Consider the following 13148-nt stretch of genomic DNA (forward strand, 5'->3'; position numbering starts at 1 on the left):
CAGGCTGGCACTAGAGAAATAACTGAGAACTCAAGTTGATCCACAAGTATCAGGTAGAGAGAGATAGACTAAGCTTGGTTTGGACTTTAGAAACCTCAAAGCCCACTCCCAGGGACATACCTTCTTCAATAAGACGACACCTCCAAATTCTTCCCAGTTTCACTAGCTGGGAACCAAGTATTCAAACATACAAGCCTATAAAAGGCATTCTCATGCAAGCCCATAACATTTGTGTACTGTTACACCAGTGGGCCTACACTGCAGGCAGGTCACTATTGTAGGTAGCAGGGTTCATGGCATGGTGAAACTGATGTTACTCTTCTCCTTGATAGCACAGATAGTACTTTCCAGCACTATAGATGCTAGTCCGCAGGAACAAAGCCTCTGGCTGAGCACCAGCTCAGTTTCTCTATGTTGGATAACATCAGCATGTGGCATCTTTAGGAACTGGGTCTTAGTGTCAAGTTGCAGAGGGTAACTAATAATTGGCAATGGCCTATAATGTTTGAGGAGGGATCTGTGGGACCCACTTGGACAAAGACTCAAAACAATTTTAACTTGTTCCTGGTGCTGAGAGTTTCATTTGGTAGCATATGATGTCTAGTTGGGACACTGTCTCTCCCAGTATGTGGTAACTTAAATACCTCTTGCTTCTATAGTAGTAGGTTTGAACTGGTTTTCTAAAACAGCATTTAGTGTTAGTTACCCTCACCATAATCTTTCTAGTTGACATTTGCACCAACAGTATATATAGGTTCCTTTTTCTGGTTTCCACACCATTTCTGATTTATCAACATACATTGAAACTGAAAATAAAAAGACAAATCTGAATGAACCCACTGAATGAAATTTTTTTGAAAAGTCTATTACTTAGAGAAAGTGGAATAGAGATGGCTGAGAGCTGTGGGCAGAAAACAGTGCCAATTATTGCTAAATAGGTATAGACTTTAAGTTGTTATAATATGAAATAAGTTGGTGATTATATAAAAACATAAATGTACTGAATATGCTGAAATGCCCATTTGAAATATGAAAATTTTTATATATTTTAATACATATTTTACCATATTTTAATAAATGAATAAATGGGTAGGTTGTGAACCTCAAAGTTGCTAAGTGTCTCTACTCTAAAGTGTTATGCACCTACTGTGAAGTGAAATTGTGAAATAGAAATAATTTTGTTGTGCTGCAAAGTGACAGCATCAAACAATGCTACACAAAGAAGATATGTGTCAACACTTTAAGGAACAAGATGTATGATGATGATCATAATCTCCACTCCTTCACCATCCAAGGGTCAAGCTGGGGATGTATGCTTAAACCAGCACAGTTGAATGCTACAAAAATTATACTGCATGAGGGACCAATAATAACCTTCCACTCATACATTCATAGCTGGGACATTAAGAGATCTCCTGACCTAGTTGTTTTGAAAAACAGGACACAGTTTTCCAATATGGTGAAGCAATTATTCTCAATTCTGAGAAGTTTGCATAAGAACAGTGGTGCCAAATAGCAGAAGTTCAGACTTTCTGCAGGACCAACTCATTGGACTACTTGAGTGAACGCCGCTAGAGGTGGCCAGTGAATATGTGTATTTGTCTCTCTTCATAATCTTTTATCCAAATGCTTGGAGGAAGCCTCACTGTAGTCCCCAAGTACTGACCAAAAGCATTGATCATATTTCCGAGGAAACTAATAGGACAGAGAAAAGATATCCTTAGTAGCTATAGCAACATTCCGAGGCCTGGAAAAGAGCCAGTGGTAGTACAGACAGTGGAGGATGAAGCAAGCGCACATCTACCAAGGGTGAGTACCTGATGAGAAAGATGAGCCCACAAAACTGCAACCAGGCTTCAGTCTTCTGAGCTTAAGGGGCAGTGCTCCATACTGTTCTGTATCATGTTGGCTTTGATTTCTCTGCACTCTGTGACTCTGATGTGTCTGATCCTTGAACTCTAAAACTCAAAGGATGTGGCTCAACAGTAACTATAGCTAGTTCCTCAAAAGAACACTTCCTTTACTTCTTAGCAACTATTGTAAAGTGAATTGTCATAGTCTGTCTTGAGATTACCATTTCCTAAAGAAGAGAACAAGTCCTTTATATGCACGATGTTGACTAATGAGTTCGTGTTTTGAAGTTGATGGTGAGTACAAAGCTTAGTATGCACATTCTTATGTTGGTCATGTATCAGTACTGGTGTGGTATCTTTAGTGCTGGAGACTAGTTAAGTATAGGACATAGCTGTAACATGTATATAAGTGTATAAGATCCTCCAACCCTTAGAACACCAACATCTTGATGATGATTTCAAATTTACAAAGGAGGACTTTGAGAATTAAGAGTTTACTTAAAACTGCCCAAGATCAAATGGCTGAGAAATAGTACAGCGTGAGTCAAGTTGAAATCTGTCAGATAAAAACACAAACAAGAGTTGAGGGTGCAGTTCAGATGGTAAAGTATTATCCTGGCATGCACAACTTCTTATATTCAACCCCTGGATCTACATAAAACTGAATGACATGATGGTGCACCCAGAACATGAAACCAGAAGGATCAGGAGTTCAAGACCAGTTTTAGCTATAAAGCTGCAGAGGCTAGCCTGGGCTACATAAGACTGTTTTTTTCTTTTTTAATTTATTTTTAGGGATCATAGTTTTAAGGAGACTATGTACCCTTTTTTGGACCAGTAAAGTTTTCATATATTTCCCATATTTTGAATACTTCTCCAGGAAGCATCCAGACAAAGAATGTTGGAAACACATGTATTTTACACTTCAGTGTAACTAGATAGCTATAACATGCCTGCCCCAAACTTGAATATCAACACAGAGACTTATATTTATTTATTGTGGTGGTTTGAATATGCTTGGCCCAGGGAGTGGCACTATCAGAAGGTGTGCCCTTGTTGGAAGAAGTGTGTCACTGTGAGGCTGGGAAATGAGACCTTCCTCCTAACCACATGGGACCCAGTTTTCTCCTAGTGGCTTTCAGACGAAGATGTAGAACTCTCAGCTGCTTCTGCACCATGCCTGCCTGGATGCTACCAGGCTTCTGCCTTCATGATACTGGACTGAACCTCTGAACCCAAAAGCCAGATCCAATTAAATGATGTCCTTGTAGAGTTGCCTTGGTCACGGTGTCTGTTCACAGTAGTAAAACCCCAACTAAGACATTTTCATTAAGCTTTAGGCCTTAGCTTAATCTTGTTCCCAACTGGCTTTTATAACTTATATTAGTCTGTTTACACTAATCTATATTCTGCTACATAGCACATTATCTCTGTCTCTAGCCTCGGCACTTACTTCTCTTCCTCCTCCTTATCTGGCTGGATATGAAAACTTCACTGGTCCAAAAAAGATACCTAGTCTCCTATGAAATCTCCTGCCTTTCACTCTTCCCCAGCATTCCTGTCTCTTCTGGAAGCCCTGACTATTTTCTCCTCCTTTGCTATAGGCTATCAGCTTCTTATTAAACCAATCAGAAGGTGAGATAGGGAACGTTTACAAAATACCCAGGCAAGGCATGATCCAATATCTGCCATCAGCATTTGAATAATACAAAGACAACCCTTACAGTGCAGAACTTTTCCCAACTGATAGCAAAACTTTCACTAGCACTTTGATGATATCCACTGTGACTATGGCAGCCTATCTTCCCAGAATAATTAAATAATAAGGAAATTCCCACCTTTCTAACCTGAGATCATAAACCTTCAAATGACTGAAACATAAAATTCTGTTTTGATCAAGTTAATTCTGTGGAACTCAGTTTTCCTCTATAAACTGACCATAATAATACAAAATTATTAGTTATATTTTCATATTACCACTTGAATGAGCATGGCATTATGATTTTAATTTCTCATTTCTTCGGTAGCTAAATACACTGAATATGCTTGTCACCATTTGTGTATCTTCTTTGGTAAGTTGTTTCAATTTTTAATTAATTAACTTATTTACTTTACATCCCACTATCAGTCCCCCCTCTCCTCCCAGTGCCTCCCTCTATCCCACTTCCCTTCTCCTCTGAGAAGAGGTAGCTCCCCATTATCACACCTCACCCTGGCTCATCAAGTCACTGCAGGACTAGGTGCACCCTCTGCTGTTCAGCCAGATAAGGCAGCTCAGTTAGGGGAACCGGATCCACAGGCAGGCAACAGATTCAGGGACAGCCCTGGCTCCAGTTGTTGCAGGACCCACATGAAGACTGAGCTGCATATCTGCTACATATGTGTTGGAGGCCTCGGTCCAGGCCACAATTGCTCTTTGGTTGTTGGTTCAGTCTTTGGAAGCTCCTAAGGGTCCAGGTTAGTTGACTCTGTTGGCTTTCCTGTGGAGTCCCTGTCCTCTTCAGGTCCCGCAATCCTTCCTCCAACTCTTCCACAAAAGTGCCTGAGCTCCATCTAAAGTTTGGCTGTGAGTCTCTGTATCTGCTTCCATTGATTATTTTTAATTGTCTTGTTTCCCTTTCTAAAGTTCTGTTTTCAAAGTGAATGCTAGACGTATCCTATGTGTTGGTGAAGATAAGGAACAAGTGCAACTATCAGACATTTCTGGTAGGAATATAAAATGGTGCAATCACTTGCCGCTGCTCGGCAATTTATGAAAACATTAAATATACACCTACAGTATGACTTAGTCAATCTACTTCTAGTTTACCCAAAAGAAATGTGTGTGTGTGTGTGTGTGTGTGTGTGTGCAAGCACGTGCACACATGTGTACAAAAACGCTTGCACATAAATTCTCATAACATTTTTTATGGCAACATCCCCAAATAGAAATAAGTAAATTGCCTGTCAACTAGTAAATAGATAAGCAAGCTATATATTCGATTCAGTACAAGTCATTCATAAAAAGCAACAAAGCAATGCTATGCACTGCAGCCTTGGTGAGTCTCCAAGTAGTTGTGCTGAGTAGAAAAGCCACACGGAGAGCTATTTATTGTATGATCCCATGTATATGATACTCTGAAGAATGCAAGATGATCTGAGGGACGTAAATGGCAGGTGCTTAGGGATGGCAAGGCTGAGGGAAGGAACACAAAGGCAAAGGCACAAGGAGACACACAGGGGTGAGATACAGGCAAAGGCATAAGGCATCAAGGGGTGAGATACATTCATTGTCTCCATCATGGTGGCAGTGTTTCAGGTGTGCACCACATGTGCCAAAATATACCAAACTATGTCCTTCAAATATACGGGCTTCATTATATATGTCAATTGTGCCTCCATTGAGCCTTTAAAACCTTTCAGTGAAGTTCTGAAATATTATCATGTAACTATCTTCTGCTTTTTTTTTAAGGGGAGGAGGTTTCCTTGCGATTGAACCCAGGGCCTCATACACACTAGCCACGCATTCCACCACTGATGCACACCTCCAGCCCAGAACATAAATACTTTTCATGTCTCTCTTTTATGGTAAACAGTTATATAAATTAATAACATCTGTTGTCTCTACAATTAGTTTTCAATACTATATAACATTTCAAATAAAGTATATCAATTAAAAAAAACTTTAAAAACGTATTGCTCTCCCAGCATTCCCTTTGCCCTGTGAAGTGCCCCGATACAGAGAAGTGATGGTATCAGTGTTTGTGCTGTAGGCACAGCCCAGTCTTCCTGAAAACCGATGGCAGGTCACTAAAGACAACAAATAAAGGCATCAGCACTACAAAGGAAAGGTCCATAACACTGCGCTTCTGATGTCCCTGGAGATCCAGTCTGTAGCATCAACCTGCTTGCCACTCCAACTCCTGAATTTCAGGCTCTGACTGTTCATCCAACAAATTCTAGCCAGAGTTTGCTGATGTTGTCTGTAACCCTGAGAGAGAGAGAGAGAGAGAGAGAGAGAGAGAGAGAGAGAGAGAGAGAGGAGAGAGGAGAGAAATAAATGGATATTTAATTCATGTATCTGGTATTTATCTTAACCTCTACCACAAATAGTTATACACCTATTTAAAATATAAGGTGTTCAAACAGCTAGAAAGTATAGCCATCCATCCCTTCATTGAATAAACTTTTATCCAATTGTACACTGTATGCCAGATACCACACCAGATATTTTCACATGTCATTCAAATGACAGATCAACCTCTATAGCCATCTTACACTTAATGTCAAGAAAGCTCAGGCTAAGTAGCCTCAGTTACTTCATGTCAAAGAGTTCCTAGTTGGTACTGGATTCATAATGTGCCAAGCCTGCTTAACTTCAGATATTTCTCTATTCTCCACATTCTTGTCCAGGAAGGGGATACCCTTATACCAAGAGTGAGCTCACAATATCCAGCCACTGTAGCCTAGGTCTTGGAAAGGGGGGGAGGGGATGGTGGCAGTGGGAGGAATCCCAGATACCTCAATTCTGCTTCCTATGTGACAGAACAGCCTCTGACAACAGCTGAAGAGGTCTCAACACTACAGAACTTGTGATCTAGGAGAAGAACAATTATCTGTTCTGAAAGTCAGAGACAATTAGGGTCCTTCTTCTCTGGTGCTGATGACTGTTGTCAATAAAACCGGTGATCTAGAAACAGAAAAATGTCCAGCCATAGGAAATGCCGAAGCAATGACACCCCTAATCATACATCAAAACAGATTAAAACACATCAGTTGCGATAATCTTCTGAGAGCTCACTTGGAAGACCGCTGAAAGCTTAGGCTTGAAGCTGCACTTGTACCTAGGTATATGCTAAAAATTCCCACTGTGCTGCCTCAGGCTAAAGACCTCACAGTGCATCCCTTCCCTCAGGGAAACAGGTCTCCAAGAGCAGAGAGGTTCATTTTCAACTTTACAGCTTTCAGTTTAGTTTAACTATATTAGTCGAGTTAAAAATATACAAAAACAAATGGGAGGTGGCCCCTAGACCCTCATATGATATATTCTTCTTTTTTATCTGTAAGATATTAACATATCCTTTATGATCTGTAAAACTATAGACATGTACTAAAAATCAATATATCATTTGCAAGAAAGACAAAAAGAAATGGAACAATGAATGATTAATGTTAACCAAAAGAATATTTACATTTTAAAAAAAACTACACATCAAAGTATTGCAAACTAACACTATAGAGGGTGATATCTGTTATTCTCTAAATGATTAAAGATAGAAGGTTGGTGAGATGGTTCAGTGGGGAAGTATATCTGCAACTCTAGTTGATAACCTAAGTTCGCCCCTGGGATCCACATGTTGAGAGAAGAGAATTCAAAAGGGGTGGGTAGATATAATAGCATACTCCTATAATTCCAACACTTGGAAGGCTGAGGTAAGATGATCCAAGTTCTAGGCCAGCCTAGGCTACACAGTTAGATCCATCACACACACACACACACACACACACACACACACAATTTAAAAATAGGTGTCATCCGGGCGTGGTGGCGCACGCCTTTAATCCCAGCACTTGGGAGACAGAGGCAGGCGGATTTCTGAGTTAGAGGCTAGCCTGGTCTACAAAGTGAGTTCCAGGACAGCCAGGGCTATACAGAGAAACCCTGTCTCAAAAAATCAAAAAAAAAAAGTGTCAAATCTAATTTTAAGTTCTCTCTTTCCTCTTCCTCCTCCTCCTTCTTCATTGCCCCCCTTTGTCCTTTTACCCACAATAAACCTTTTCCCCGTGAGGAAAAAAAAACTTATCTTAAAAATATGCCAGGGCCAAAAAAAAAAAAAAAAAAAATGAGAATGGGTGGGAAGGGAAGTGTGGGGGAGGGTATGGGGGACTTTTGGGATAGCATTGGAAATGTCATTGAGGAAAATACGTAATAAATTAAAAAAATTAAAAAAAAATAATAAAAAATATGTTTGTTGATGTACATGGGATAAGGAAGAGAATACACTAAATACTAACAATATTAATGCTGAGTACTTATAAAACTCCTTTCATCTTTCCTTTCTATTTTATCCTTTATTAAACACATATTTGCTAAATATAATATTAGGCCCTGGAACAGGACAAAAAAAAGATACCCATTATTTAAAAAGCTCATTAAACCTGAAAAGGCATGTAGTTTACTTAATAATGTACTAATGGTAATACCTCGGTTGAGTAAATAATATGGCTATGTAAGATATTAAGATTAGGGAAAACTGAGTGAAAGGATGTGCTAACACTGTTGTTCTTCTAGAAACAAATGTGTCTATGTGGCACCTAGAGACAATAGGAACTGAAACAATGTAGCATGTACAGATATATATATATATATATCTTGTTCTTCCAACTATTGGGCAAATTCTATGGGCCAGAGCTATCCTGGAGTGTGCCAGTGTCCTCCAAATAACACATATGCCAGTGCAGACTAATACTGTGCCAGCATGGAGACATAATCGATGAACTGTCTTATCTTTAGAAAACCTCAGAGAAACACAAAAGATTCATTGTAATGCTACCTTCCTACTTTTTATGAGGTTTAGAAAATATTCCAAGTGTGTTTTAGATAAATGGTAGATTAGTAGAAAACATTAACAAATTAATTAGTTTTAACTGGATGAAATTGCATTATAAGGGAAAGATGTGTGCCATTTACATTTATATGGTTCAGCTTAAATATTAATAATCATTATGTTAATCATTCTGAAACAATGCCTGTCTAGAGTCAGTAAAGGCTCTACTGCAATTCTTTCTAAGCATTCTCTTCCACACTGTCATTCAGACTCCTGACTAAAGAACACTGTGTTCTTTCCTAAAAGTTACAGAAACAATAAAATGTTCCCCAGAAGTTTGAGACCAATTGCTAAAACATAAATTAAAAACATCACATGTGACATTGTCTGAATAAACACAGTGTCTATGACAAGAAGTCTAATATTTATAATTGGCTTATTTGTTTGCCATTTACTAGAAATGTGTGTTATTTAAGGTAGTCCCTATAGAGCCTTATACTTATATTCACTAGCTTACCTGCTAACATGAGTTCTTGAGTGGAAGAGGAAAAGGTGCAGGTACAGGCAGGGCTCTGGAAGCCACACAATACTCTTGGTTTATTTCAATGGCACGTGTGCATCTTCAGTGTCAGCCTGTGTGCACCTGCAAACAAAGGAAGATGGAGAACATCCATGAGTGTGAGAAGGGTTTGGCCATGATCGTGAGTTCTCGTGCGGAACCCTACAGCATGTGTACTGAACCATCATAAGAAGCGTATTTGAATGGGAAAAAAAGACATTTGTAAAGATATCTCTTGGGTTTATGGACATGTTCATTTAAAGCAGTGGTTCTCGACATGTGGGTCACGACCCCTTTGGGGATTGAAAAACCATTTTACAGGGATTGCCTAAGTCCATATGAATATCAGATATTTATATTATGATTACTAACAGTAGCAAAATTACAGTTATGAAGTAGCAATGAAGATAATCATTGGGGTAATCACAATACGAGGAACTTGTGTTAAAAGGTCTCAGCATTAAAGAAACATGAGAATCACTGATACATAGCAAAATGCTTCTTATACTTCTTAAAGTTTATGTATTTTTTCAAATGCGATCTTACAGATCTGTATTCACTTATCTAATAATTTTCTAGAGTGCTTACTGTTTGCCACTAAGTGTGCTACTGCTGTAATTAATGAAGTAGATTTTCCCCTAGGCACAGGGAATCTCGTGGAAGCACACAATGTGCAATGAAAGCTTCAGGAAGAGCTATTTTTAAAGTGCTAGGAAATAAACAGGGCAGTGGGTATAGGGATCTCTGTAGGGAAGGAGACCCAGAAAGGTGAGACCTGGAGGATCAGAAGAGAATGACAGTCATGCAAAAGAATCATGGGGATGAATATGGGACACAGAATGAACAAAAGGTCCTGAGACTGGAATATGAAAATATGGAGCAGTGGTGCCGTAATGGCCAAGTGACCTATATATTATTGGGAAACATCAGAGACCTGAGATTTACCTAAGAAAACAATCTGTTCCATCTTTTACACTCTGCTTACAGACAGCCATGCACTTCTCATCTGCCATGAAGACATGGAATAGCTGGGACCTGCACAACAGCTTTCAACAAAATCTGAAGATATCTGAAAGAGAAGTACAAGTTCTTAACAAGATTCTATGATGTCCTAGGAGACAACCTGCACCTACAAGTCAACAAATGGAGCCTAAGGCAGCACTTCCTCCTGTGCTCTGGGGATCTGCCACCCCACCCAGGGAACACTACAAAAATCAGCAATCACTTGACACATCCCTCAGATCACCATTAACATAAATCAGGGCTTGGTCTGTAATTTATGTTCTAGCATTTAGAGAATACCTTGATAGTTATTTTAAATACATAAATCAAGTCAAAAAACCATTATAAAATACTAGAGATGTCATAAGACCTCTGATTTATTTAACAATGTGTTATATTTCTTGATCTCAATTTATTTCAAGTTTTTAGGAAGAAAAATGGTTCTCTGCCTTATCCTGTTCTTGTTTTTAATTCCTTCATTTGAGAGATTTCATCTCCACTTAGAACCATTTTTAATAATAAGATATGCAATTTTTAACTGTTGATATTTTTAAAAGAATAGAAATGATTAAGATTAATTCATGTAGCTTTTGATATACTCAATAGTAGATTAGTCTAAGCGATACTATGATTCATATTGGATAGTCAAGGTTTCATATTTTAACTTCATCTAAATTGAGAAAAATTTACTCCCTTATTTGGTCCCTTATTTGCTTAAAAGCCAGACTGCTATGCCATAGGAAGAAGTGAATATAGACTAAATACTGCTCAGAAGCCCACAGCTTTCAAATTACATACATCAAAAGGGAAAGACAATTAGATATACTTTGATATATGATAACAAAGATAAACTTGTGTCCCTGGGCCACATAACAACTCTTCCCAGAGTTAGTACTTCACACAAAGGTAAGAACTCAGTTCATGAAGCAGATATAATTATTCATGTAATTCTATTTGGGAGGAAGAGGCAGGAGGGCCATGAGTTCAAGATCATCCTGGGTAACAGGGAATTCCAGGTCCACAAGGACTACATAGAAGATCTTACCTCAAACAAAGCAGAAAACTCGAAGACATTGAAAGGGAGAGAGTCTTAATGGCGCGGTGGCGCACGCCTTTAATCCAAGCACTTGGGAGGCAGAGGCAGGCGGATTTCTGAGATCGAGGCCAGCCTGGTCTACAAAGTGAGTGCCAGGTCAGCCAGGGCTACACAGAGAAACCCTGTCTCGAAAAAGCAAAAAAAAAAAAAAAAAAAAAAAAAGCTAACAGAAGAAAGGAAAAGATTTCTCCTATTCTAAGAATGATGCCTGTGCTAAGTCTTCACTCAGATTCACAACTTCAGAAACTAACTTACTTAGAGTTTCCATATACTCAGTCTAAGAATCATAGAGTTCATGACTGATCTGAGAAAACTGCTAACTTTATTCACTTACATTTAATTTCTGTCCTTGCTACAGTGTGTGTGTGTGTGTGTGTGTGTGTGTGTGTTGAATTCAGAGAAAAGTCACATAAGAAGGTCCTTTTTGTGCATTTTAGAAGAGACAGCAATTCAGTTCTTTCTCTGGTATGATATTGTAAGTGCTCAACATGATGACTTTCCTAGCATTTACCCCCCAAAATAATAGTGTCACAATGTTGACCTAAGCCATTACAAAATGAGACTACAGTCCATGATAGAACGGTGAGAAATGCAAATGAAAATTAGTTTAATCATTCTTATATTAAATGTATATTATTCTTATGTTAAATATTCATTATTAAATACTAAATTTAACAAAAAGAAGTTGAGGAAAAACTGAAACAGATTAGCAACTAAGTATCTATTTGATATAGAAAAGATCAACAAACAAAGCCTAAGACTCAAAGGTTTCAATTTCACCAAGAACAAAACACAAATACAAAGGAGCTTGGCAATCTAATAAAACAGTATGCTTTCAACTCTGGTTTTTCTTCCCCTAAGAAATATGGAATGAGAACATTTAAGACAATCTTAAAACCACTGTAGTTTTCTGTATCAACTCAAGCCTACAGCAACATCCTCCTTTCAGTTTCACTTTTCTCTTTATTGTTCCAAATAAAAACAACAACAAAGCCAACAACATGATGCTGTTCTCTCCTCTCCTCCCAGTTATGATAGTACACCAACATTGGGCATAGACAGACAGACAGACACACACACACACACACAATCTCTGCTTTCACATCACTCCTGACACACACAGTACTTACATGCATGGTAAAAATATTAGGATTATCAGCAGGGACAAGTACCATAAGACCAATGAAGGAATACTGAAAAAAGATGTAACTTACCAGTATCAATTCAAATACTTGCAGATATTATAAGTGAAAGAGAATTGCTCCTTGGGTCTAACGAGCCATCTGGAGACAGACACTGAGACAGAGATAAAAAGAGAAAAACTGTATTCTTAGTAATAGTGAAAATATAGCAAAGACATTTCTTAAAAGAAATGGTTAATATTCAAGCTTAAGTTGAGTAAATATTTTGGGACCAAAAATAAGTGTAAAGCAAGAGACTGGGTAGGAAAGTTTACTGTTGCTTCTTCTCGTCTGCATTTCAGATCTTCTGAGACTAACCAGTGATATTGCCTATACCACACCATGGCAATAAACAAAGCAAATGAGCAATGAGAAGTTAAAGAATTAGGAAACAATGTATTTACAACTCAAAGTTAAATTCAACATCTCCAGCTGACAGCCTGACCTATAGGTTGAGAGAGAAAAATTCAGGTATTTGAATTTGGTTCTCAATGAAAAGCCACCCTGTGAAATCATCTCCACTGATGCTCCTGTTTACAGAGTCTCAAGATCCTCAACATTAATGCTTCTTTCTGGGGATGCATGTAATTGGGTCTCTGGTTTTAGAGGAACAAAGAAGAAAAGCATTATGATTTGGTTAGATGTGCTGAGAAGTGTGCTAAGCTTAACCTCAGCTTGAAAAATATATTTACCTAGTCTTTCTTAAAACATGAGCTATAATTTTAGTAAATCCATTATATTTAACAAGCAATGAAACAAATACAGTGGATAGGGGAGTTACAGACTGGAGGAGATAGTCAAGGTTAAGATGCTGAGATGCTACACAGGACTACTCTAACAAGCTGGCGGTGTTTAAATGGGTATATATATACAGGGCTGGCAAACACCTAAAATTTCAGCACTGCAGAGGCTGAGACAAGAGACTCAAAA

At 38.4% G+C, this 13148-nt stretch overlaps 1 long non-coding RNA gene across 5 annotated transcripts in view; it reads right to left on the reverse strand.

The window, feature by feature from the left end:
- Positions 1–4740: 4740 nt before the first annotated feature.
- LOC115489886 overlaps positions 4741–13148 on the reverse strand; it is a 36171-nt gene continuing 27763 nt past the window's right edge. For 3 of the 5 annotated variants that reach the window (XR_003955057.1, XR_003955054.1, XR_003955056.1), the window contains 5 exons: positions 12252–12333; positions 9885–10008; positions 8898–9023; positions 6354–6522; positions 4745–5823 (listed from right to left, as the gene is read on the reverse strand). This is a non-coding gene — a long non-coding RNA (uncharacterized LOC115489886). Of the gene's footprint in view, positions 5824–6353; positions 6523–8897; positions 9024–9884; positions 10009–12251; positions 12334–13148 lie in introns of all 5 variants that reach the window. The other 2 variants (XR_003955053.1, XR_003955055.1) reach the window with 2 other exon arrangements.

Source organism: Mus musculus, chromosome 4 (assembly GCF_000001635.26).
Source record: "Mus musculus strain C57BL/6J chromosome 4, GRCm38.p6 C57BL/6J".
NCBI lineage: Eukaryota > Metazoa > Chordata > Mammalia > Rodentia > Muridae > Mus > Mus musculus.